General features: G+C 36.3%; 1 protein-coding gene, 2 long non-coding RNA genes and 1 pseudogene across 4 annotated transcripts in view; 1 reads left to right on the top strand and 3 right to left on the bottom strand.

Moving 5' to 3' along the window:
- LOC144977331 (neuroguidin-like) overlaps nt 1–27,500 on the bottom strand; it is a 197,343-nt gene that overhangs the window by 61,756 nt on the left and 108,087 nt on the right. The window lies entirely within an intron of this gene.
- LOC144977325 (heat shock protein 70 B2-like) lies at nt 7,030–11,176 on the bottom strand (annotated as a pseudogene). Its single transcript, XR_013646296.1, has 2 exons — nt 11,038–11,176; nt 7,030–9,159 (listed from the first exon to the last, which is right to left on the bottom strand). The product of XR_013646296.1 is annotated as a heat shock protein 70 B2-like (transcript).
- LOC144977324 (uncharacterized) lies at nt 23,536–26,350 on the top strand. The gene is made up of 2 exons (XR_013646295.1): nt 23,536–23,794; nt 24,941–26,350. It is a non-coding gene; the product is annotated as an uncharacterized LOC144977324 (long non-coding RNA).
- The window catches only part of LOC144976238 (uncharacterized), a 1,339-nt gene continuing 344 nt past the window's right edge, over nt 26,506–27,500 (bottom strand). The window contains exon 2 of the long non-coding RNA XR_013646074.1: nt 26,506–26,643. This is a non-coding gene — a long non-coding RNA (uncharacterized LOC144976238). The remainder of the gene's footprint in view (nt 26,644–27,500) is intronic.

Below are 27,500 nucleotides of genomic sequence, written 5' to 3'. Positions count from 1 at the left end.
GCGTTTTACAAAGTGTCCCTACAAACAGCAACACTTAACATGTAGGACGAGACATGACGCCTGTTAGGCGATATTACCTTTTTTTCGGACAGAGACAACGCTATTAACGGCCAAGTACTAATTTTGCACATGAGTACGGTGAGATAATGTGAGTAAAGAGCCTTTTTCCAAGGACTCAACTATGCGCCGAGCGAGGCTCGAACTCAGGACTTTCCGATCCGAAAGCGAGTGTCATACCACTAGACCACTTAGTCGCACATACAAATTAAAGATAAACAAAATATCTCATAATAACACACACACACATCTCTCTCTCTCTCTCTCTCTCTCTCTCTCTCTCTCCTCTCTCTCTCTCTTCTCTCTCCTTCTCTCTCTCTCTCTCTCTCTCTCTCTCTCTCTCTCTCTCTCTCTCTCTCTCTCTCTCTCTAATTTTCTTGCTTTTTTGCATGTTTGTATGCATTTATGGGATAAAATGATTGATATAAACTACCCTAAACCTTTAAAAATAAATTTTCATATCTTTCTTGCTCGTAGTGACCTAATTAAAATGCCGACTCAACATTTTTAAAGGGGTTTGTGTTGGGTAGAACTCACAAACCATTCATATCAAAGTCATAATATTCCACATGACAACTCATGTAGTCGTCTTTTAACACCTTACAGAATCAGAATTCAATTATTTAAATTTAATTGTGAAATATCAAGCCTCAAAGTTGGCTTATTTGGCTATATTATTTGGTTATCCGATTTTTCAACGCTACGACATATAAAACATCCTCAAACTCAAAAACCATATAAAATAAGTACAAAATCTCTTTACATACAAACAGGCACATTTAATTAACATTGTGTTAAAATATCAGCCTGTTCTTGTTTCAACTCTTAGAATTCTACTCAAAATATTGGGTAAAATTAGTAAAAAATGACGTTTCGAGAAAAACGCAAAAAAAGAATTCAAATTCCCAAATCTGAGGCCAGACGCATATATTAAGCACTAAACCATATATATTCTGAAACTTTAGGACGTTGTCATTATTTTCAATAAAAGTAAAATAAACTAAGATAATTGTGACAACAACACAGTCAGAATTGATAACCCAACCCTCTAAGAAAAAATGTTAAAAATTGAACCCAACATCTAGTCCCCATTGCCAGTAGCATAAAACTGTCCATGGACCTCAATAAGTCTCTTCCCCTCCCTCTGCTTGGCCTCTGCTTTGATCTGGCGATGTTTGCGTGCTTTTTCTGTAGCTGCTGCATCCGACTTAACTGTTCTTGTCTGGTCATGCTTTTTACCACGACGCACCGTCTCCCCACCGCCACCAATCGGTAATCTTTGTTTTTCTAAAAATATGTGTGAGGCAGTTGCACCAAAGTTGCACTCTGCAACCCCAACAGAGACAGCAATCAAGAGTCGACTTCTGTTGACGAACTGGTGTTTTGGGCATCGATCCCAGATGACTGAGTGTGCACTTTCATTTGCATTTTGCGTTGTTTGAAGAATGCAATGTTCCAAAAGCTATTTTCTGGTCTTCTGTGTCTTGCATTTCAGGTTGATGGGGGGATGGCGACGCTGACGAATTAGGTTGTGGAGAAGGTAGACTAGGTGATGAGGATGTACTTTTTATTGATCGATTTTGGCGAGCAAGAAGAAGCTGATGTCGCCTTCCCCTTTTTTTTCCCAAAGTCGTTTGTTTTTTGTTGTTGTTTGCTTCATGATTATTTGATCTGTGTGAATACAGAAAAAGAAGTTTCACATAGTATAAGTCGCCTAGAAAAGGAAATGATTTAGTTTCATCTAAACTGGTAATACAAAAATAGTAATGATTTATTTATCCATGCACCTCTCAAGAGGACTGCTGCAGACTAGTGGTCTCTGCAGTGTACCACAACAGATACTTGAGATACACCACTGTGCTTCCTGTTTGTCATACACCACACAACTACTAGCAGATTATTCAACAACATCAAATCTAACGTTCACATAAATCATTCACAAAATGCAGTGTGGCCCCAATAAACAACCAAGCCGTGTAGTCGGTGTAAACATAATGGAACAAGGCTTGACAAGAAATCTATTTTCATTATAATCACTACCCTTCATAAGATTAGCTACACCAGTCAATGCTGCACATTTCGCCCATTTATAGTGACTTTTCATCATATAAGGAGGACAACTTTTAATGTTGTTTTTTTCTCCAGCTAGTCCTAATGATGACTATGATTTTCGAATTCTTCAATCATAAAGAATAACTTTTATCATTTTTAAACTGAGAGCATGGTGCTTCATGTACAAAATTTTATCTTTGTGAAAAAAATTTTTAGGACTAGCCAGAGAAAAAAACAACATTAAGTCGGCCATGGTTGATTTGTGTAAGGTGTCCTGTACTACAATGTTTTTGTCATGTCTGTGTCTAATGTCAGGATATCATCTTTTATTAAAGTTTGATTCACATACCACTTGGTTTTGTTATTGTCAGTTTTTTTTAAAAGAACTGATGTTCAAAATATATCAGTAATGCAATGCAGTCCTCCAAAAAAAACACTTGTAGCAATATTTTTTTTCTCTACCTTTGTTACCAATGATGTTAACAGCTTCTGTTGGAATTCCACTTCGAATCAATCAGAGCCACTGGCTTTCATCATGAATTAGTCTCAGAAAAATGTGTATTTTATATTGATGGGTTTAAAGTAACCTGGGCGAAATACTGAGATAGTCATTGTTAGGTTTGAGTGAGTTAATGCAAACATTGCAGCTTAATGCTCAAAGAAATAAATAACAGTCAAATGTAATGGCAGCCTTAACAATGCCATCTTCTCAACCCGCAGTCATCTTTAGTGTTTCATTTCTCGTGTTTTGATTATAAACGGGAAACCCAAAACATACACATCATTTGTCTTCATTAATTAAATTTAAGCTTAGCTTCCATTCCACTTGACTATTTTTATTTGTTTTAACTGGTTTAGGGCGAGAGAACATTGTTGACCCTGGCCTGGTGGGTTCTTCATAGTTTCCTCTTCTATCCCCGAATACCATTTATTGCCCTTTCCATGTTCCTTTATGTCTAACTAGATTGAGACTATTTGGTTTCACCTGGGCCCTGCCGGGTGGCCTTTGCTGATATGGAGATAGTTGGTCTGATTTATCTTTTTTTTTCTCTTAAATCAACACTTTACATGTATATTTTACATATTGATATGTAATTTGAGAGTTCACTTTTTGGCGGGATCCTATGATGATTTGTAGATGGGGCTTTTAGGTTCCTGGGAGGGGTTTTCTGACTCTGACATCCAAAATGGGCAGGGAGGCACTTTCTGTGCCGTCTCTATCCCACTATATGTTTTCGAACATGCTTTCTGTCTTTGTCTTGAAATGAGATTATTGCTTTTGTCCTGGCCCTGGGGGGGGGGGGGGGGGGGGGGGGGGGAGGGAAAGTCAAAGGTATAGTTAGTATTTTGGAAGATGATATTTTTTTCCTTGTAAATCATTTCTCTGTTATGCAACTCCGAAAATAGATAAAGGGGGATAGAAGACACAGCAAGGGACCGCCTGCCCTCCATAGGATGTCAAAAGACCCCACCCAGGAATGAAGAGAGAGATCCGTCCAAAGCTCATCAACCAATTGCCCGAAGAGGCAAAGTATTCGCAAAGTGTTGAAAGGAACACTGCATAGTTCTTCAAATCTGGCTCTTGTGATCTTGTGTAAAAGTTTGCACCTTCAAACAGATCATCTCAATGAAAGTCCCACTGCTGTTGGACAGAACTCTCTTCTAAGCACATTTAGGGTGCCTTTCCTGTACTTCTTTTTAAAGACATTTAGGGTCATTGCTACATTTCAATTTCATTTTAGTATTCGTTAAAAGATGATGGGATAGTCATAGTTCTCTGACAGGCGCTCAAGAAAAAGAAAGAAAAAGAAGACTAATTCAAGCAGAAATCAGAGGTAAATTTCAGAGCATATCCATGTCTCTGATCTGAGACTACTTCAATTCCAACCCAGTCACAGACACAGGATTCCTGACAAAATTAGTAGTCACTGTAAGAACCATAGACCCGGATTACAGTGTATATGTTTCTGAAACGTTAACCAGATAGTAACAATTGCTTGCTACTGCTACCTTTTGGGTAGGATGCTAGTCTTATGCAAAATACTTTCCACTTAATCTAACAGACTAAGCTAACCAAATCACTGCCAGGGACAGAGAAGTATGCAAATAGTCTTTCCCCAAGTTTTTTTTTTTTTTTGTTTGTTTTTAAGGGTTTTATGGCGCTTACAACATTTAGGTCATATCAGTGCCAGTAAAAAGGGAAAAATGCTTGAAAAACACCTAAGACAAAGGGGAATTAAGGAACAGGTGTAGATTCCAAGAGCACACAATCAGTGTACCTCTTAGTTTGAGATCACTAAATGTCTCATCCTGAAATAAGCACAGGTCCCCTCTAAGAGGAACACACTCAAATGTTTTCTAACCATAATACGTTTTAATGTTTGTTTTTAAGGGTTTTATGGAGCTTGCAACACATTTGTCATATCACCGCCAGTAAAAAGGAAGAAAATGGGAGAGAAAAAAGTTCTGTAATTACAATTAAAATATCCAGAAAAAGGAAGACAAAAGGGAATGAGTTCAAATAGGAAACAGATGTAGATTCCAAGAGCACACAATCAGCTTCATGTAGTCTGAGATCATCTAATATGCCTCATCTTGACACAAGCACAGGTCCCCACTAAAAGGAACACACTCAAACCCAAATGTTTATATATATAAATATATATATATATATATATATATATATATATATATATGTGTGTGTGTGTGTGTGTGTGTGTGAAACAAAAATTATAGTGCACATCAGGGAGATAGTTTACAAGACAAAATATATCTTCCAAAACCCTAACTATACATTTGACTGTTTCCTCCCGGCAAAGGTTTCCGGCCAGGGCCAGGACAAAACCAAGTAATCTCTTTCCAAGACAAAGACAGAAAGCATGTTGAAAAACATATGTAGGGGGATAGAAGACACAGGAAGTACCTACCTCCCTGCCCACTGTGGGAGGTCCGGAACCCCACTCAGAAACCATGATATATATGTAAATAAAACAAAAAAATAACAGTGCATAACAGAGAGATGATTTACACGACAAAAATATATCATCTCCTATTACTCTAACAATACATTTGACTGCTTCCCTCCCAGCCACGGCCAGGACAAAACCAAGTAATCTCATTCCAAGACAAAGACAGAAAGCATGTTGGAAAATGTATAGAGGGATAGAAGACAGTGTGGGCCTCCCTGCCTCTATGGGAGGTCAGGAATCCCACCAAGCAAGAGATTATCATCAAGGTGCATAACAATGGTTATGATTATTTAGTTGCAATATAATGCATTGTTTTTAGAGCTAAGAACTTTGTTTTTAATGGTTTTAAGGAGCTTGCAACACATTAAGGTCATATCAGCGCCAGTAAAAAGGAAGAAAATGGGATAGTAATAAGTTCTAGAATTTCAATTAAAGCACCTAAGAAAAGGGAAGACAAAGGGGAATTGGTTCAAATAGGAAACAGAGGTAGATTTCAAGAGCACACTATCAAAGTATGAGATCACCTTAAAGTCTCACCCAGACACAAGCACAGGTCTCTACTAAGAAGAGGAATACACTCAAATGTTTACAAATCATATCTCATATGTATACAAAACATAATACAGTGCGTAACAGAGAGATGATTTACAAGGAAAAAATATCATCTCCAAAACCCTAACTATACATTTGACTGTTTCCTCCCAGCCAGGATATCCGGCCACGGCCAGGACAAAGCCAAGTAATCTCATTCCAAGACAAAGGCAGAAAGCATGTTGGAAAATATATAGGGGATAGAAGACAGTGCCTCCCTGCCCACTATGGGAGGTCAGGAATCCCACCAAGCAAGAGATTATCATCAAGGTGCATAACAATGGTTACGATTATTTAGTTGCCATATAATAATGCATTGTTTTTAGACCTAAGAACAATTAAGCAAGTAGACAAATGAGTAATTGGACAATCTTAGATAATTTTCTAACAACTTTATTACAAAAAGTAGGTAGCAAAATACAATAAAATAAAAAAAAGCTTAAACATCTCATAAGCAACAACAAGTTGAATAATAAATATACATGAGCATTGCATTACCAAATGATTAGTATAACAAGAATTCCATTTTCCTTTTTATAAATTAATATTAACAGCGGATTATCAAATGCTTGTCCAATTATTCCCTCCAATCTTATGATCATTAAAAAAAAAAAAACAGAGACAGGTGATCGTGATCCTGTAACTGTGGACAATGAAATGAATAATCTTATAAAATGGGGACAAGAAAAAAGAGCTCGAACTATTTGAATTTAAAGTTAATTTGACAAAAATTTACTGTAATTATTGTTCGCTACTGTGCCTATGCATCCTTCTCTGAATTATAAATTCATAACAACGTACGAATTCAATTCATACTCTCACATATTTTTAACGTTTTATATTCCACAATAGATGCCTTACAAGGTTGAGTTAATCTATTACACATTGTATTTTAAATTGTTATTTATGACATAAAATCAAATCTCTATTTTAAAAATTAATACACTTTTACTTTTAACAAAAGAATGAAATGTAAGAACAAACTTTGCGTCTCCGTGAAGTTATTATTGAACAACAAAACATGGAAATATAAAATATGAGGTAAAGTATGTAAATGGATGGAATGATAACAATATGCATCATTGACTAGAATAACAAATAAATGTTAAAGAATTTCAAAGAAGAAAAAGATAACAAGCGTTGATATTATTTTTAAACGATATGAAATGCTTAAGTTTAGAGGTAGCAAACAAATTGCAATTTATAACTAAGCTTAAAAACTCAGCAGTAAATAAGAAAATTGTTTTGTAATAATATCTTTTTTTAAATGAACAACCAATGAAAGCATTTTGAGTAAACAAAGCAAGTGTTAAGATCTAATAATTTGAACTCTCTCTCTCTCTCTCTCTCTCTCTCTCTCTTCTCTCTCTCTCTCTCTCTCTCTCTCTTTTTTTTTCTATATCTCTCTACTCTCTCTCTCTCTCTCTTTTTTCTATATCTCTCTATCCATCTACCTATCTATTGCTTACTTCATCACTCCACATAATCTAAGTCGGTATCATTCACTCACTCAATCTCCTGTTTCAAGCGCTATCTATTACATTTCATACATTTGTTTACACACAGACATACACTGGTCAAAGAATTTAGTCAACCTCCTCAACAGTTGGCCCGCCATGACCTTGAGATGAAGTGCCATTTTGCTGTCCTTGACCATGTGAATGCAACTTTGTCATGATAGGTGTTGTGATACTTTGTAGGTCTTTTAAGTGACTTTCAAATTCTTCCTTTTCTGCCAGAGAATTTCCATCAAGCCACTTCAATTCTTTGTCACATGCAGACCGTGCCTGGTCAATTTCTTCAGATGATAGTTTGTCCAGGGCTGATTCCAGGGCTTGTTTGACACTGTAGATGTAACTTTCAAGATTGTACCTGGCAGAAACTCTTTCCTTCTGTCTCTCATCTTCCTCTTTAAATTTCTCTGCATCAGAAACCATTCTATCTATCTCTGCCTGAGACAAACGTCCTTTATCATTTTTTATGGTGATTTTGTTGGTATTTCCTGAGGCTTTATCCTTGGCGCTGACATTAAGGATTCCATTGGCATCAATGTCGAATGTTACATCAATCTGTGGGACACCTCGAGGAGCTGGAGGAATTCCACTCAATTCAAATTTCCCAAGGCTATTATTGTCCTTAGTCATAGTTCTCTCTCCTTCATAAACTTGAATGCTGACACCTGGCTGATTGTCAGAATAAGTTGTAAATGTGTTGGAAGCTTTAGTTGGGATGGTAGTGCCTCGTTTGATGAGAGTGGTCATGACGCCTCCTGCTGTCTCAATACCCAAGGAGAGGGGAGCCACGTCTACCAGTAGAACGTCTTTAATGGTGTCACTTTGGTCACCCGTAAGAATTGCAGCCTGAACTGCAGCCCCGTAAGCCACAGCTTCATCTGGGTTGATGGATTTGTTCAGTTCTTTACCACCAAAAAAGTCTGAAAGTAGTTTTTGGATTTTAGGGATTCTTGTTGATCCTCCCACAAGGACAACCTCATTGATTTTAGATTTGTCTAGCTTTGCATCTCGAAGAGCCGTCTCCACAGGTTCCAGTGTTGAACGGAACAGGTCCCCGCATAGTTCTTCAAATCTGGCTCTTGTGATCTTGGTGTAATAGTCTACACCTTCAAAAAGAGCATCTATCTCAATGGAAGCCTCAGTACTGTTGGACAGAGTTCTCTTCGCACGTTCACAAGCTGTTCGGAGACGTCTCATAGCTCTTGCATTGTTAGCCATATCTTTTTTATATTTTCTTTTGAACTCCTCAGTAAAGTGTTTTACCAGTCTGTTATCAAAATCCTCTCCTCCCAAGTGAGTGTCTCCTGAAGTTGCCTTTACTTCAAACATGGAGCCTTCATCAATAGTGAGAATGCTGACATCAAAGGTACCTCCTCCCAAATCGAATATGAGAACATTCTTTTCTCCTTTCATACCTTTGTCCAATCCGTAAGCCAGAGCAGCAGCAGTGGGTTCATTGATGATTCTTAAAACGTTGAGACCAGCAATGACCCCGGCATCTTTAGTAGCTTGTCTCTGTGAGTCATTGAAGTATGCAGGGACAGTGATCACAGCATCTTTCACAGCCTGACCCAAATATCCCTCGCAGTTTCCTTCATTTTCGTTAAAACCATGGAACTTAACTCCTCTGGAGCAAATACCTTGTCTTCACCTTTATATTCTGCTTTGATCTTTGGCTTTCCACCATCCTGAACTACTCTGAATGGCCAGTGCTTCATATCACCTTGCACACTAGAGTCAGTGAATTTCCTGCCAATGAGTCGTTTGGCATCAAAGATGGTGTTGGCTGGGTTGAGGGCTGCCTGGTTCTTGGCTGCATCTCCCACTAATCTCTCCGAGTCAGTGAATGCAATATAGCTGGGCGTTGTCCTATTTCCCTGGTCATTGGCAATGATCTCCACTTTGCCATGCTGAAACACACCTACACACGAGTAGGTCGTGCCAAGGTCGATTCCAACAGCAGGGGATTTTGTCATCTGAAGAGAAAGGAAAAGAGAGAGAGAAAAAAAAAGTAATTTACTGAAGCATGAATCAAAGGTCAGTCAAATATAACTGGCAGTCCTCAAAAGTCCCTTTGCTAACTTCTTATTTTCAGATGTCATGTCGTCCACAACATACATTTAAATTTTCATGACATAACATTTTTTTTTCTTTTAAAAATGTGAGCTTTAATATGGTGCAATGTCTACAATATGAGCTAAAGGCACTTTACAAGGGCTCCAAAGCTAATTACACTAAATATGTAAGTTGAGGCGAGCAAACGGCAAGGAACAATTATACCCATTTTTTAGGAGCAACTCCGTATTGACCGGGTACTCATTTTACACTTGAGTATGGAAAGTACTTGTGAGCAAAGAGCCTCTTACTTTGCAACACCCACAGAAGGATTCAAATATCAAACCTACAGGTTGCAAGCCGATTATCATATCAACATATATGTGCCATGAAGCACAATCTGTTACCCTTTGTGAAATAACAACATGTAGTTGGTGCAGTGGACCACTTAAACGTCAAGCTAGAGTGGATGTGGGCATTAATAAAATGATTGACAATTATGGAGATTCGTATTTTCTGGTCTTATAATTGTCTCTTAGGTACAGTACTCCACTGTCAAAGCACCTGATAATATGGAACGATGGATATTGCAAGATGATGATGATGTGAAAAAGATGTACAATGGATAACTTGCAGGTGGTGGAATAAAACAAAGTGTTGTTTGTTTGTTTTTCCGAAGGCGTGTCAACGTGGGAAAATAAAAATCAGCGGTGCAAAACGAAGCACTGAGCAAACTATGACAATCCACTACACAAATGTGATTTAGGAATATAATGGGAGACTAAGATTAGCAAAATAAAAATGCACAAACAGATGTATGAATATATTTATATCATATTTTTTGCAATATGATTCAATGGTCTGATGTCACGTCGCCCACCAACGGCGGCCATCGTGGTTCTAAACAAAGAAAATCGGTACTTTTATTCTTCATGCTGGTTAGAACTTTTCATTTGTCTCGTGATCAGAATGTGTAAAAGTCAAAACATGATCAGATTTATGTTTTTTTCCTCTGGATACGCTTTTATGCTCGTCGGAGAAATATTTCATAGGGCGTCCGCCATTGTTCCGATAGTTTAGAGCCAGTTGCCAGTTACGAAGTTACCATGTGTTATTACGAGGGAAGTGACATTACGACTGTTGAAGAGTATTACGAAGGTAAAAATTATTTTACATAGAATGAAGTTAAGTTAAAAACAATACATTATAAGTAGTAGCAAAAGGTTCATGGAGCAGAGTTCAGTCTAGTCTCTAAACTTTAAATGGTCAGTAACAATTATTTCATGTCTATAAAACATTTTCTGCTTGACTTAACTTAATGACTCAGCTATGAACACAATATTGATAATGATTAAAAGGGGTTGAAAATCTTAACTCAGTCCTGAATTAGAACTGATCTAAATTCTCGTGAGCCGAATGTTCTGATATACACTTAAAACTATGACAGCTGGTATTTCTTAAGAATTCTGTAGTTACATAAGTCAAGGGTTGTGATGATAAAGCCTTTAAAACTTTTTTATTTTAAATTTCATAATGTCGATTCAAATTGAGCAGCGCAGAAGGCAGCATGTCGATATGTATTAATAGTGATGACTGCTAGACTTGTTCAAGTTCTCATTACGTGTATAACTTTACTTGACTAACATGTAAATGAGTACCCGGCGTATCCCCTTTAAACGATGGACATGAGAAGCAGTCCTAATCTGAATGCCGAAAAAAAAAAATGATTACGGGTTACATTTGGAAACCATGAAAAGAGGACGATTTTAGACTTAACATAGTTATAGTTGAAGACTTACCTTTATTTTGTCCGGATTATGCAGTGAAAAGTAAATTCAATACAACAGGTTTTTAATCTTGAACTTGAACGATATCCGAGGTATGAAAACTGATCGGCTAGAAAGTTCACTTGACTTCTTCAGACACAAAGAGTATAACAGCTACTGAGATGTTTTTTTGTATCAAGACTTTGTCAATTCCGTTGCAGATTTCTGGTTAGGTTTGACGTGCTGGAGAGAACAACCGGCTTTTATACTGGTGACTGGTGCAACTCACAAGTTCGTTATTTTTCATGAAGCAGAGCGAAACATGTGGGACTTTCTCGAAAAAGTTGTTTACATGGTTAAAATTAACTCGACATCTGATTGGTTGAGGGGACGAAGGTGAAGGTCAAAATAGATTCTTGGTTGCTCAACCTAAACAAAGTCAGAGGTAACGATGAACCGAGTAATTTGCCGTCTTTTCTGGAACGGAATAAAAGAGTCACCGCGACAGAACACATAAAAGATTATAACAAATGTAATTTTTTTAAAAGTCCAGATGATCCCATTTTAAGTTAGTATAGGGTCTTATCCCATTGTAACTATAATTTCAGACATCAAACCCAAACACCTCTATTGATCAACCCTAATCGATCCACTTTCGATTTTACTGTTTCGAGCGCAGTCTGCGCCGCAGAGCTTGAATTTTATTTTGGTTGCAACGTGTCTTTATTCTCTTTGGACTCTTTACTGTGATATATTATACATATTTTCTACTTCATGTTGGATTATCCTTAATTAATTGTGTTTATATCATATTATTTTTACTTTTTACACGTAATTTCATGCTCTAGCCTATTACTACTACTACTACTACTACTACTACTACTACTACTACTACTACTACTACTACTACTACTACTACTACTACTACTAAGCACAACCACCACATCATCACTACCACTATTACTAATACAACCACCACCACCACATTATCATCACTACTACTATTACTACAACTGCCACATCATCATCATCACTACCACTACTACTACAACCACCATCACCACATCATCATCACTACCACAACTACAACCATCACCACCACCACCACAGCATTACATTATTATTATTTATTATTATTATTATTATTATTATTATTATTATTATTATTATTATTATTATTATTATTATTATTATTATTATATATTATTATTATTATTATTATTATTATTAATTATTATTATATTATTATTATTATTATTATTATTATTATTATTATTATTATTATTAATTATTATTATTATTATATTATTATTATTTTTATTATTATTATTATGATCACACTGCGAATCGAACCCGACTAATTCATGACTATCAATAAGAAACAACAGTGTGGTGTTAATACATGTTCTAATCTCATTGAAAGTGTAAAACTAGTCCTATGGAGGACTGGATACGTGCCTTGTGCAACTTATCTTATGGTATTTTATTTTCTAGCCTAAATAAATGCTGGTCCTCAAAATAAGGTAGTACGAAATTGAAGTCACTCAGCTCTTTGTTGTTGTTTTTTTTTTAGACAGCCGTTCAAGATAAAATAGTTTTGTGTGTTAGTACGCTATATGGACGGATGTTGTGAGTATTTTAGCTAAATTCACAGCATCAAAAGAGATCATCTACCTTGCTCTTTTACTTTTACGCCCCGTAATCATAAAAAAGCTGCCTCTACATCCTGCTACTGAATGGTTATGCCACCTGATATGATTCAATGTGTAACCTATTCATCGTAAGTCCTTCGTCCGGCGGACTGGTTACGCATTTCCAAGGAGTTTTGAACCGGAACAGGGGAAGAAGGTGTGGCGTCACGACTCTGCTCCCCACGGATGAACTCACTCTGCCATCAACCTAACACTCAATCCTTCCATTCATACATGAAATGTTCGTCTCGACTTTGCATCCTAACATTTATCAGGGAAATAACTCTTCAATGATGAGATGAAGTAATTGTTTTGATTGATTCCCTTTAATTGAAAAAAAAAATGTGAAAGAAAAATGAACTAAATTTATTAATGCACTTTGCACATCCTTGACGAAACCAAACATAATTTTTTTTTTTTTAAAGGTTATTTGATTAATAATTACATATTGCAGGCGCTTCATAGTCATTTATGTGCAACAATAAATGTCTAACTGCCTGTGAAGGACAAAGCTAACAATCAACAGGCAATTTTCATTTCAAGTTCAAGAGATTCGGAGTAACAGTTGGTTCGTTGGTTCGACTCCCCATCGCTTCAAATTTTTTATTCTCTATTCTCCTGTTTCCTTCTCTACTCACTTCATTAAATTATTATCAACATAAATACCTGCTCCACCTACTTTTCTGATATAATATCCCCATTATGTCCAACATGGTATTGATTGTGGAGTGTTGGTCGATAGGTGCCTACGGTGTAACGGAGTCAAGTGATATCACGCTTGGTCATTGACCGGATTGGTGACCATTATCGTAAGTGCCAAACCCAACTAGATTCACTTGTAGGTGATTTCCTGACAATATACCGAGACGGATATTATATGGCTTCTAGTTCAGAAAGGAAACAAGCCAGGCGACTTGTACATTATATAAATAATACTGTATTTTGTATGGATTTGATGATGGTGATGATGATGATGATGATGATGATGATGATGATGATGATGATATTATTATTATTATTATTATTATTATTATTATTATTATTAATATTATTATATTATTATTATTATTATTATTATTATTATTATTATTATTATTATTATTATTATTATTATTATTATTATTGTTTTCTTCTTCTTCTTCTTCTTCTTCTTCTTCTTCTTCTTCTTCTTCTTCTTTATTATTATTATTATTATTATTATTATTATTATTATTATTATTATTATTGTTATTGTTATTGTTATTATTATTGTTATTATTATTATTATTATGTTATATTATTATTATTATTATTATTATTATTATTATTATTATTATTATTATTATTATTATTATTATTATTGTTCTTGTTGTTAACATTATTATTATTTTTATTGTTAATACCTAATAATAATAATAATAATAATAATAATAATAATAATAATAATAATAATAATAATAATAATAATAATAATAATAATAATAATGATATTAATAATAATAATCACTGGCGGTCGGTCAATAGAGCGAAGTTGTTTTGTGCCGCCCTATATTTTCCGTAGATTAGCATGTCAACCCAACAAAAAACTTCAATTTTAAAATTTTGATAAAATTAAAAATCTAGCACATACTGCTTTTTGTTTTGAATTTAATATTTATTGATGACTCGTGCGTCGCTCCACGAAGGTGGCGTCAAATCGGCACGTTTCATCTTTCCCCCGTTGCCTGCGCGGGTGACAATGAGCGGAGGGTGTGGTGTGGCGGGGAAGTTTTTTTGTTTATATGAGCCAGTCTTCGTTTGGCCGTCCTGTCCTTATCCTATACTCTGTTGTACCTTGAAGAAAGTTAGTTACCACTCCCCAATCTCCCTCCACCCTCCCTCCCCAACTAACTATTGTCTTTCACTGCTAAAATAATTAGGCCAAGACGGCCAATCTAGCGATGCACGCCCTGAGGTCCTACTTGGGATAAACTAAAACCATATCAGTTTTATCACTGAAAGAAGAGGCTTTGCTTCACTAAGATATACGGATGAAGAGAATGGCAATTAATATATATTTTGTCATAGTTGGTTTTGCTTAAATATATATTAAATATCAAAAAGAACAGTAAACAAAGTATGCACCGAGAAGAGCCCCATGGTTCTATAAATAAAAATCCCTGACCCAACGGAGTCCTTCATCCCCACACACTCCCAACTATCACTACTCAACTTGTATTGTGTGCATTGTCTACTACTAATAGTATAATTATAAAGATGTCGCTGATTGTGTGTGAAGTTAACAAGTGCTTTGCGTTTGGAATTTAATGTGTATTTTTAATTTCAATTATTCTAAAGTTGTGTGTCATATCGTTAGTATTCAGAGAAAATGTCTTATCGCTGTTGTCATTGTTTATGAAACCTCCCTGTTTTTATCTTTGGAAAATTTCTTGAATCATTTAATTTTAAAAAGTTATTTCTGTAATTTGTAACCAATCATGAACCATGTTGATTTTTTAATTGAAAATCGATTCCGACACTTATCCCCTCAAGAGAAAATAGTGGTGAAAGATTTAGGTCCACACAAACCAGTGAATTTTAACTTAGTTTCTAACACACCGAGGAGACATCGCCGATTTAATAATGATTATTTTAAAACTGTTGAATGGCTTACTACCAGTGAAAGCCGTAAAACGCTTCATTGTTTTTATTGCTTGATTTTTGGTGATGTATGCTCTAAGTGGACAACAGGAGGATTCAGTGATATTGCGCACATCTCGCAGGCACTGAAGAAACATTCTGAATCAAAAAGCCATGTCACAAATGCTGTTAAATATAAACTTTTCAACGTTGTAGACATAAGAAATCAGTTGGAAACAGGACATTCTGCGTCTGTGAGTCGTTATAATGAACAGGTGAAAGTTAACAGACAAGTTTTATCCAAGATAATTGATGCTCTTTTGTTTTGTGGTGTACATGAAATAGCCCTTAGAGGTCATGATGAAAGCACTGAATCATACAATCGTGGAGTTTTTTTAGATCTTATAACGCGAGATGCTAAAAATGATCCATTGCTTGCAAATCATTTGGAGACAGCAACTGTAGCGCGCTATACGTCTAAGGAGACGCAAAACGAGCTCCTAAACTGTATGTACAATATTTATTTGGAAGAATTGAAAAGTGATATTACAAATACAAAGTTTGTTTCGGTTCAAGCAGATGAGGCCACGGATGCAGGAAAACGTACACAGTTCGTTATTATTTTAAGATTTTTAAAGGGAGGGAAACTGGTTGAAAGGTTTTTAGAATTTGTTGAAGTCAGTGATAGGACAGCTGACGGACTAGCAACAACTCTGACGGAAGCTCTTGAGAAACTAGATGTGAAGGAGAAATTAATTGCTCAGACATATGATGGAGCAGCTGTGATGTCTGGCCGACTTTCTGGGGTTCAGGCAAAGCTCAAAGAAACTTTTCCGAACGCTGTTTTTACTCATTGTTACGCCCACCAGTTAAATTTAGTATTAAAACAAGCGTGTTCACGTATTAGAGGCTGTAAAATTTTCTTTGCAAACATTATAGCATTTTCCACTTTTTTCTCTCATTCTTCAAAACGAGTCGACGCCTTCCGTCAATTTTGCCAACGCGCCCTACCCACGCCCTCAGAGACTCGCTGGAATTTCCAATCCCGTCTTATTGCTAGTATAGCGGCACAGAAGGAGGAACTTATCAGCCTTTTTGAGAAAATATTAGACGAAGATTGGGACGATGATACAACTCAAAAAGCATCTGGCATTTTAAACATTTTAACAAATGAAACATTCGTTTTTTTCCTCAATGTTTTCAACAAAATCTTTATGAATGTTGATATATTATTTGGAATACTCCAGAGACGCTCACTTGATTCGCACATGTGTGAAAGGGCAATAAACACATTTCAGGATGCAGTTTCTTCCATTAGGATGGAAATCAGTTCATATTTACCAGAAGAGCAACATCAAGCTAAAAGAAGAAGAGATGACAGAAGTGAAAATAAGTTGGCAGCCATTGAAGCATGCGACATAATAGCAAATCAAGTTACCGATAGGTTTAGTCAGCATAACGCAGTCATTTCATTTAACCTCCTCAATGTAGACAATTTCCCGACCTTCGTTCATTCCTTTCCCACAAATTTAATATCAGAAGCAGTAACATATTACACCCAATTCTTCATAAACCTAAACTGACGACAGAATTAGAAGTTCTTTATTCAAATAATACCTTTACTCAATGCGAATCAATGATCGAGTTGTACCGATTGATATGCACCTCTGAATTAGGAACAACATTCGTTGAAGTCACGAAATTTTTGGAGATAGCGCTTACCACACCAATGACAACAGCGGAGGCAGAAAGATCGTTTAGTACTCTGAAAAGGATTAAAACAGCTTCACGTGCCACAATGGGCCAGGATCGTCTCAATGCTCTGACCTGCATCACAATCCATAAGGATACGATAGGATCCATTAACAACTTCATTAATCGAGTCATAGACCATTTTGCCTTACAGAAAGATCGACGAATGGACCTCTTGTACAAATAGTACACGCCATTGACGTGAGTAAGTCTCGTTAATATTCTAACACATACACATACACGCACACACAAATACACGCACATATGCAAACATATGCACACATAAAGACAAGCAATACCCCCCTCCACACATACACACACACACGCACACACACACACACACACATACAAAGTTTAGTTAAATTAACTAGACCAATAAAATTTAATACTGTATTTCGGATTTGTGCCGCCTTAAATACAAGGTGACCAACCGCCCCTGATAATAATAATAATAATAATAATAATAATAATAATAATATAATAATAATAATAATAATAATAATAATAATAATAATAATAATAATATAATAATAATAATAAATAATAATATAATAATAATAATAATAATAATAATAATAATAATAATAATAATAATAATAATAATAATAATAATAATAATAATAATAATAATACCATCATCATCATCATCATCATCATTACCATCCTTCCCCTCCTCCCCCGCCTCATCTTCATTTTTCTCCTCTTCTTCTTCTTCTTCTTCTTCTTCTTCTTCTTCTTCTTCTTCTTCTTCTTCTTCTTCTTCTTCTTCTTCTTCTTCTCCCTTTTTTTTTATAATCTGCTAATAAACCGCCCGATTCAGCTAACTACAACATGGCCCTCGTTGTCATACTACAGTGGAATCCTGTTGTAACGAGATGTATGGGACTGGTGCGAAAAATCCGTTATAGCAGGATTCTCGTTATAAGAGATCATGTAATAAACTCAAGGGAAATAATTACGCGGGCCTACTCTGGGTATTGGGTTATAATTATTCTTTGTATTATTCTGTAGAGTACTTTAACCGATTGGATAATCCCCTGGTCACAGGGTTGTAGTACACTTGTGGTGTTTGGCGGCAGGAAAAACAGTTGGATGGCCTTCAAATCAGTCATATGTGGGTGCGCAGAGCAGTTATCCACAATGAGTGCGACGCTTCTTCCTTGCAGAGCAAACTTTCTATCTAGTTTCCGCACCCATTGCTCGAAGATCGTACTTGTCATCCACGCCTTTCTGTTGAATTTATACTCTGTTGGAAGAGCTTTAATGTTTTTGAAACACCGCGGCTTCTCGAACCTCCCTATTGTGAGGAGTGGCAACTTCTCCGTCCCATTCATGTTGGCAGCGATTAACAGTGTGATTCTCTCCTTTGGAATCTTGTTGCCGCTGCACACCTCTCCCTGTCTCGCAAGCGTGCGGTTTGGCAGGCACTTGTAGAACAGCCCAGTTTCGTCCGCGTTGAAGATTTCACCGGGCTGGTATTTCCTCAGGATTTCTTGCAGCTGACCTTTCCTCCAACTGTCAATAGTTTCGGTCGACACTGAAGCTGATTCGCCGCAAACAACTTTCATTGAAATGGCGTGTCTGGCCTTGAAGCGATTCAACCAACCAATGCTCATGTCAAAGTTCTGGTGTCCTAGGGTTTTTGCAAGTTCATTGCCTTTTTCCATTAAGATGGGGCCTGAAATCGGGACACTGAGGCTCCTAGCCTGGTTGAACCATAACAACAAACTGCGGTCGACGTCTTCAAAATCGGGCTTTCTTATTTTCTTCCTTTCCTGCTGGAATCGTCCACTGGTATACGCCGCCATGATGGTTTCTCTATCTTTCAAGATGGTGTGTAAGGTACTTGAAGCGATGTCATGCGACCGACAAATTTCTGCTTTTGTTCGGATCTTTTTATCGACCTCTTCAATCAACATAGCTTTGGTCTCAAGAGTTAAACATTTGCGTTTCTTGATAAATGATTTAGAGTTAGAGGCCATTATAAAGGTGTATTGAACAAGGATATGTCTTGACTGGTACTGATGATAATTAAATTAAAACTGACTAGCGCTAGCGATGTTGACTGCTCGGCGTTGGCAATAAGAAAGAAAGGGACTCGCAAATTGCGTTCTCCCCTACCCAAGGCATCATATAACACCACCATGTCGCCCCCATCCCATTACGTCGTGAGTTTGTTCCGCTTGCTTGCACATCTCATGCCCTCCCCCCGCATTCATTCGGTCCATTTTAAGGTTACAGTCTCCCCCCCCCCCCCCCCTCCCGCCTACAACTCATCCCCCATCGTAATCAAAGAAGTGAGAGCCATTGTACTGGTGTGTAAGTGATTACATCTAGTCATCTTGCCTAACATCAGGCTCTTGTAAACGATGCCTAACAGCAAACACTGCTAGCGTATTTCATGCGATGCGCCTACCTTATCTTTCTACCCCTCCAACTCCCCCTCCCCTCCTAACTCATTCCACGCAGTCTTCATTGTTTGTTTGCACACTGAGGATATCCCATTCGCTATACACACCATCGACGCATTATGTCATTTCGTAACCGACCAGGTTTTATTCGCTTTTGCGTTGTACACAACAGCAGCAGTCAGCAGCACTATTCCGTTATAACCGACTCGCGTATTTGTCCGATTGCGTTATAGCGATACTTTTTTTACAAAGATAAAGAAGAAAAAAAACCGGGGTTTTAGAAAGATGCCGTTACAACAGACTTCTCGTTATTCCAGGACTCGTTATAAATGGACTCCACTGTATTACTGTACTGTGTCGTAAGTCATGATGTATATCCAAAAGAAAAAGAGAAAATCACGGTAGACTTGATAACCTGTGCATCAGTCAACTGTCGTATTATATATATATATATATATATATATATATATATATATATATATATATATATATATATATATATATATATATATATATATATATATAATATATATATATATATTTTTTTTTTTTTTTTTTTTTTTTCTTTTTTTTTTTTTTTTTTTTTTTTTTTTTTTTGTTTTGTTTTTTTTTTTTTTTTTTTTAATTTTTTTTTTTGTTTGTTTGTTTTTAATTGGCCAGAAAACTCGCCCAAATATCGTTAGCAAAAATCTCAAACCTGGGACTTCACGAGCCTCCAGGTTTGAAAGTTTATGACAAGATGAGAGTCGTTTAAATTGATCGATATTTGAAGGACGAGTTTTTTGGCCAATTTTTAAAAAACGTATCTATCTAGATTACGGCAGTTAACTGGCTAAACAAAGTACAGCACTTCAGACTTATAAGACCCATGGAGCCGGAGTTTATCCCGATTTCTATAGCGGTTAACGGACAGTTAGTAGCAATTGATTGCTACCATTAGGATAGGACGCTACTCAATCACATGTTAAGACTTTCCTACAGATCTAATAGAGCCATCTATTATTGTATCATTTATCAGATAATGAAGTTGAATTGTATCCATTCATGCAACTTTCACAAAGCATTTATAAAGGTTTTTAAAGCACTAGCTCTCGAACGACACGATGCGATGCGATACGATTGTGGTTGCGTCACATATCAAGCAAAGACAATGTTGTCAAGATTTCCTCTCTGTCATACCTACAGATCTAACAGAGCGATCTACCCAATCACCGCTGGCTGGACAGGAGGGTCAGAAAAAAATTATCCCAACTTCACCTGGGATCAACCCAAGTCTCTTTGCGTGCGAAGCGAATGCTTTACCGACTGAGCAATCGGGACCCCCAAATCTCCTTTTTTTAAAAAAAATGAGCTTATATATAGAGCATTATCTACTAAACGTTTTACTAAACTAAAGCGTTTTACAAAGTGTCCCTACAAACAGCAACACTTAACATGTAGGACGAGACATGACGCCTGTTAGGCGATATTACCTTTTTTTCGGACAGAGACAACGCTATTAACGGCCAAGTACTCATTTTGCACATGAGTACGGTGAGATAATGTGAGTAAAGAGCCTTTTTCCAAGGACTCAACTATGCGCCGAGCGAGGCTCGAACTCAGGACTTTCCGATCCGAAAGCGAGTGTCATACCACTAGACCACTTAGTCGCACATACAAATTAAAGATAAACAAAATATCTCATAATAACACACACACACCTTCTCTCTCTCTCTCTCTCTCTCTCTCTCTCTCTCTCTCTCTCTCTCTCTCTCTCTCTTTCTTTCTTTCTTTCTTTCTCTCTCTCTCTCTCTCTCTCTCTCTCTCTCTCTCTCTCTCTCTCTCTCTCTCTCTCTCTCTCTCACACACACACACACACGCAAACATAAGAAAAGAACGGGAAAAATCTTAACGCGAGAACAAATTAATGTTTTATTCAAGTTGAGGTAAAATCCGGAAATAAGAGTACCAATTTAGTAAATTGCTCCATGATGCTATCTATAACAAAATATTTACAATAACAAACCTGTTATTTAAGGTCCTGGCAGTGTTTCTATTTTAGTTTTAGGAAAATTATGCTTGAAACGTCATAATCTACCGAGGGAACTCCAGTAAATCGGGTCACTCAGAAATCAGGTGATCTAGAGACGAATAGATTACACTCCCTTATTGGACAGACCACAGACTATGGGACACACCAGGACAGACCTCGTCTGAACCGTCTTCACACGCCTACACACACACACACACACACACACACACACACACACACACACACACACCCTAATCCTCGGGAACAGCGGTAACCTGTCGATTGTTTATAATGTGTTTTGAGTGGGTAGATGTAGAGCATTCAACCTAGGCTGGTAGGTATTCTTATTCTTATTCTTATTATTATTCTTATTATTATTATTATTCTTATTATTATATTATTATTATTATTATTATTATTATATTATTATTATTATTATTATTATTATTATTATTATTATTATTATTATTATTATATACAATATATATACATATATATATATAAATATATATATATAATATATATAATATATATGTGTGTGTGTGTGTGTGTGTGTGTGTTCCACGACCTAAGATTACAGCGTAATGACCCCCCCCCCTCCCCCATGGCAAGGTAATAATTAATTTTAACAAGAGATACACATAAATTTTAATGTGTGTAACGTAACTCTCTCCTTAGCAACAATTTTCAGAATTTTCCCCGAAACTCAAAAATAGAATTTTCTTACTCAAAGAGAAAACCAACAAGTAAATTATATACATAATTTTGTTCAGCAAAATGAGTTTTTTTAAAATGGCTATAACTATAACAAAAATAATTCTTTAAATTATGTAATGTACAAAAGAAATCATAATGAAAAGAATTGTTGGTTGTATCGTAACGAATGTGACGATTTTTATATACGACGGCTGGTAATAATGGGCAGGGTGGGCAAATACCAGCCTGTTTTTTCAAGTTATAAGCTGTATTACCAGGTCCTAAATAATCTAATTTAAATTAGATAATTTTAAAAGTTAGGACTTAAACTTGATACTTCGTACTGAAATCAATTTGTGTGTATTTTTGATAGATTGCGAATCACCATGCATCCCGTAATGCATAAACTAGGATACGCTCCTGTTCTTTTTTATCACCCCCCCCCCCCCCCCCCCCCCCCCCCCAACCCCTCCACTCCGCCCACATCGTCATCTCATCGTCACGTCGCCTGACAGCGATCTAACTCCGATTTTTGCTGTCTGGCCTCTCTAGTACTAGGTCGGGCTAATTCAAATGAGCCCACCTTACCTATTAACCAGTGAAAACTAAATAGAGATCTTGGCAAACGAACTTTTTCTTATTTATTGCCTTACTTGTGCTGGTACCATTGATGTAATGACTTTGGGAATGTCCCAGTATTGAATTAAATTTATTAATTTACTAATTTTATATCAATTTAGTATTAATTTATGTTGTTTTTATATATTTGTTTATCCATTTAAACTTTTCTTTTTTTTCTCGTTTTCTTTAGTGCTTCTCAAAACTCATTTATTTAAATTGTTTTCTTATTTGTTTGTTGTTGTTGTTGTTGTTGTTGTTGTTGTTGTGTTGTTTGTTGTTTTGGGGGGTTTTTGTTTTGTTTTTAAACAAATTAATTTGTTAGTTCTTTTTTTTTTAATTCTTAAAGTAATTACCGCTGTATTTTTATTGCCAGACAAAATAATTTTGCAAAACAATGTAATTTTCTATTGTATTCCGTCTAATAAAACAAAACACTTTTATTCAAAAGTCACAACTAAATAAATATATAAAATACAACCACTATTTTGGTTTTCTCAACAATTGAATTAGTATACGAGAAATACTCTTCTGAGAAAGGAGAGAGTTGAATTTTAAGTTATAGAGGAAATACGGAAGGGTGGGCAGATTCCGTACTTGCCCGTCCTGAAGCTAATACATACATAAGATAGTTCGCGATGAAGAGGCGGGAAGCTAGGTGTTGGTTGGGTAAGGAGTAAAGATAACACGGTCGTTATTGATATAGTCTAACGAATGCATGAGGAGAAATTGGTAACATTATTTTGTCTTAATAGGCTTCCTAAGTCGTGACGTAATCCTGCGCAGCAACGCATGGCAACAAACCGGCTGGCTCTAAACAGTCGAGAAAAATGGCTGACACGAACTCTATTTCCATCACCGCCCTTATGAAATACTTCTCCAATGAGCATAAAAGTGTCTCGCGAGGTGAAAATCATCATCAGTCAGGTCATGTTTTGACTTTCACTTACTCAGATGGCTTGATGTTCGGCAAAGTTCAAGCCAGCATGAAGAATAAAGAGTATTCTGTGAAGGTAAGTCATTTCGTCTTCTCATTCTCACTCTCAAAATCTCACATCTCCGTAAAACTACTGTTGGACAATAATCAGTTTACTTTGAGTTTAGGCAGATTTAGTATATCCAATGGAAAGATTTAACTGTTTACGTTCGATTTTAGTTAGGGAGAGAGAGAGGGAGTCATTCATTGAACTATTGTGTTTTTATCTTATGGACCACGGACTTTGAGTCTTTGAGGTCTTAGTCTTGCTTCGCTAATTTTCGTTGCTATAGTCTACTACATACTATTTAGTATCGTGTTGTAACCTTTAATATAATACTCATATGAGCATCACAATCACCAATCACGCTAGACATTTTATCATACTTCATGTGGGGCAGCGTGGATCAGCGGTACGGTTTTTGCTTCGTACCCGAAAGGTACCGAGTTCGTTCACCCGCCGCTGCGCTGTGTGGCCTTGAGCAAGTCACCTCGCCCTAGCTCAATTTGCGGCGCTGCACCGCGGTTATTCCAGTCTTCCCTGGGAATAGACCCTAGAGATTAATTTCCTCTATGGGATGAATAAAGGATTTATTTAGACCAGTGTTAGTCACGGTAAACTAAATTTCCTATTGGGTTAAGGTGTAATGTAAATGTTGCTGCTTGAAACTCGAAGAAATCAATAACATTGTGAAATTGAATGTGAACTTCAATTAAATATACGAAAACAGATAAAATGGACGTTTCGGGTTTCCCCCTTATCAACAAAGCAAGATGAATGAAAGAATCACTTAATTTGTTTTTTTAATTGAGTTTTTATACAGCGTAATATCCACTAAATGTGCTCAAAGTGCTTTACAAGGGGTCCCTGGCCAACAGCAACATTTAACATGTAAGACGGGACATGATGCCTGTTGGGCGATATTACAATTTTTTCGGACAGAGACAACGCTGTTAACGGCCAGGTACTCATTTGACACCTGAGTACGGTGAGAGATTGTGAGTAAAGAGCCTTCTCCAAGGACTCAACTATGCGCCGAGCGAGGCCCAAACCCAGGACCTTCTGATCTGAAAGCGAGTGTCATACCACAAGACCACAACAGACGTTTTATTAGTTTGTTTTTTGCCTATTGAGCATGGTCGCAGCTCTAAATTTGAATCTTTTATTCTTTTACTTCCACAGATCTATCTTGATGATGCCTTGGGTTGATTCAGTCCAAAACTAATTTGTGTGGTTTTATTTAACAATGTTAATGACATTGAACATACATTGATACAACAATGCCATAATTTGTCATGTTTATCTTGTAAAATCATGTATGGACCTACAAAACCATTATTTTGAATGGTGATTTGATGATGATGAACAAAATATGTGTGTTGTACAAAATAAATGGCAAAGCTAACAAAATGCAGTCTCCTTAATAAGAGACTGGGGATTGACAAGTGCTGCAACACATTGAAAAATAATATCAGATGTTTCTCTTAACATTGTTGGAATATATGAGAGGATGTTAACATTTTTCAGTCTTTCATTAGCCCTCTCAACATGAATTCTACATGAAGCAATTTCTTTTGTTAATAAAATCTCATTTTCAGTAAATTTATTATGTAAAAAGGGAGGGATATTTACAGTTACTCCTTGAGGTAAAATATCTTGAATCAGGATGGGGTTTTACCTTTATTACCTTTATCTGCTAAAATTAAATCTCCAGGGCTTAAAATTAAAAGTTTTAGTAATCCACAATTTTGTACAATGACCTTATCCGAGACAGACCCTGGATACAGTTTAGAAATAAAACTTATCACACCATTTGGACTCAGACCAACAAGAGCTTTAACAGAATTCATGGACCTCTAAGAAGAATAAGTTAACCGTTGTTTATCCATTTCTTTAGGAATAGCAATTTGGTCATCTGTACAATCAATGATCATTCTGCAATTTGGAAAATTAAAAATGATGATGGAGCTGATAGTTTATTTTTATGTCTAGAAGGGCATGTAACCTTCATAACATTTTCAAAGAGAAGCTTATGGCTTATGTAAAACATGAATAAAAGTTTGTATAATATTTGTTATAGTACTTTCACTAACGCTAAACAATTGTGAAATATGAAGGTTAGCGTAGTTCTGTCTAAGTTTCATAAGTGTAATAATGAAAATTTGGTCTTTTAATGCAACTGTCTCTTCCTGAACTTCCCATCCACTATAATAAATAATGTTACCTCTAAAGCACTCAACATATTGAACAATAATATTAAATATTTTAAAACAATGTACACCTGTCTCCATTCGAAGAACTTTTTCTGTAAGGCTTGAAACAGTGTAAGTGCGTTGAATCTAACTTGGGTTTTTTAAAGCTAGCTATTTCCTTATTTTTGTCTGTAATTTCTTGTTCTTGAATTAAATTTGTTGTTCTATTTAAAATATCCTCACTTGTTCTACAATCTGTTTTTTTTTTTAAGATGGAATCCTGTGATGATGGTGACGAGAGTTGAGATGATGATGAGGGAGAAGATAATGAGGATGATGATGAGGAGGAAAATAATGATGATGAGGAATCTGGTTTTTTTAAAGGTGGGACTTTGTGATGATGATGAAGAGAGTTGAGCTGATGATGATGATGATGATGATGATGATGATGATGATGATGATGATGATGATGTGATGGTGGTGGTGGTGGTGGTGGTGGACTTCTTGATGTTGGTGCCAATTGAGATGGGGTGGGAATTCCTTGTGTCACTTTTCTTTTCTTTCTTTCTGGCTCTGATGGAAACAATTTATTTTTATTTCTGTCAAACCATTCAGGCAGGTTGGCTTTGTCACCATCTCTGAAGTGACAAGAACACACTCTTGATGATGATGTTGGATCTTTTGTCCTTTCTCCTGAAATGAAAAGATTAAAAAAAACCCAATAATTCTGTTGGGCATATTACTTAATTTGATAAGTACTTTGTTTTAGACTATCTTGTTTGACACTAGCTCAATGCATGATAAATCAAAGGTGTGCAAGAGACTAGGTTACTGGTGGGTCTCTCGCCTGTCTTTTATGAAATCGCACATTCAGCAAAATGTCGCACTTCCTCATTACTTCTTTTGGTGATTTTGACTAGGTATATATAAAAATATGAATTCTTAAATTTACACAGTTAAAGTTGATCTTGGGGTTGAGTGTGGCAAGACTGGCGTTTTCTCTTTATTTCAGTCAATACTGTACTGGACAGTGCGGTGATGGAAACTTTGGAGTGTCAACAATCGGGCACAGGTAAAGGAGAGAGGTCCCTGCCGCCATCTTGCTTTGTTCACACAGAGTTGCCACCTCGGTTGTCGGGGAGGGGAGGCATGGCAGAGAATCAGAGAAACTTTCCAAAAAAAAAGAGGAAAGTATGTGTGTTTGTGTGTGTGTGTGTGTGTGTGTGTGTGTGTGTGAGAGAGAGAGAGAGAGAGAGAGAGAGAGAGAGAGAGATATCTGCGTGAGGGGAGGGGGGGGGGGAGAGGTTGCGTTATTTTATTTATTTATTTTCATTTTGCCATAAAGGTATCGAGTTTAAAGTAAGATTTTAACAAATATTTTCTTCTCTTTCTTCTTGTTCTCATTTTAAAAAAAAATATCACTTATCAGTAGAACTTAACTCTCATTCAGTTTATCAGCCTTAACATCAAAACGATTGAGATATCATTTTTGCTTTAACTTCAATAAAAACCTAGTTTGGAATGTATTTTTATTTATAATTTCGTGCAAT

The sequence above is a fragment of the Berghia stephanieae genome, chromosome 7 (genome assembly GCF_034508935.2).
Source record: "Berghia stephanieae isolate SIO BIC M18660-M18661 chromosome 7, UCSD_Bste_1.3, whole genome shotgun sequence".
Taxonomy (NCBI): domain Eukaryota; kingdom Metazoa; phylum Mollusca; class Gastropoda; order Nudibranchia; family Aeolidiidae; genus Berghia; species Berghia stephanieae.
This window is presented reverse-complemented; position numbering and strand designations above follow the sequence as displayed.